Source organism: Orycteropus afer, unplaced genomic scaffold (genome assembly GCF_000298275.1).
Source record: "Orycteropus afer afer isolate SDZICR_OR568_19922 unplaced genomic scaffold, OryAfe1.0 scaffold00744, whole genome shotgun sequence".
NCBI classification, from domain to species: Eukaryota; Metazoa; Chordata; class Mammalia; order Tubulidentata; family Orycteropodidae; genus Orycteropus; species Orycteropus afer.
This window is the reverse complement of record NW_006922331.1, coordinates 682,196-683,344: the sequence shown is the minus strand read 5'-3', so window position 1 is coordinate 683,344 and position 1,149 is coordinate 682,196.

Below are 1,149 nucleotides of genomic sequence, written 5' to 3'. Positions count from 1 at the left end.
GGTGAGGAGCCTGCCACTGCGCCCCATCCACTTGGAGAGGACAGAGGCAGCGAATACTGGGGGATCTGGGTGGAGGGGGGCAGCCGGGGCCACAGTGGGTCAGGGGCCCCTTCCCCCAGGCGGGGAGGAAGGTGACACTTGTCAGATGCTTGCTGAGTGCCAGGCGCCAGCTGGAGTGGGTCCTCGGACCAGCCCGTCCCTGTGGGAGGCTGGCAGTGCCCGTTCCACATGCTGAGGCCGGAGGGGTGCCCGTGGGCAGAGGCTGGCCCCCCAGTTCATGCGTGAGGAGCAAGGATTGCCCTCTCTCTGTCCAGGAACTGACTCAGATCTGTTCTTGACAGAGGTGGCTGGCAGGGGGCGGCAGAGGGGCGTGACTCCTGGCCAGGTGACCGGTGAGCCAACCTGCTATTCCACCCCCTGAGGGTTTTCTGGGAGAAATGCCAGCTGGCGTCAGATACCTCCAAGAGCTGCTGCCTTTCCGGAAACTTCTCATCTCTGGCGTCACTCAGTTCTCAGGGCTCAGGCCTCTTCCTCGTGTGGCTGCGTGGAGGGTGCTGCCCCAGACGGGGAGTCCTGGCACCGGCCCCAGGCCCCAGGCCCTCACCAGAATCTGCTGCCCGCCTGGGTTGGCAGACGACCAGGCAGAGCTGAGTGGCTGTGCGGTGGCCGTATGGCTCCGGTACCCGTTGGGACAGGGCTGCCGTGCCAGCCTCTTCCTTCCAGCTCGGGCCTGGGGAAGGCAGGCTGGGAGCTTGGCCTGGGCCCCAGCCTGGCAGGCCTGGTCATCACACTCCCTCACTCTCCTGATGACAGCTTGGATTATCACTGTGGGTGGTAATTCCCCCAGGATGGTTTCAGGTTTCATGTCAGGAACTGGGCACGTCCCCCATCTCCACTTGCATCCTGGTTCTGTGGTCTGCAGGGTTGGAGAAGGGCCCTGGGTAGCGGGGGATGGACAACAAAAACCCAGTCAGTGTAGGCAGTTCTGACTCCTGGCAACTCCACGTGTTGGAAAGTGGGACAGCTCCATGGGGTTTCCTGAGCTGTGTTCGTCAAGGGGACAGGTCATCAGGCCTCTGTTCTGTGGTGCCACTGGGTAGGTTCAAGCCACCAACTACTCAGCTGGTTGTTGTTGTTGTTGTTGTTGTT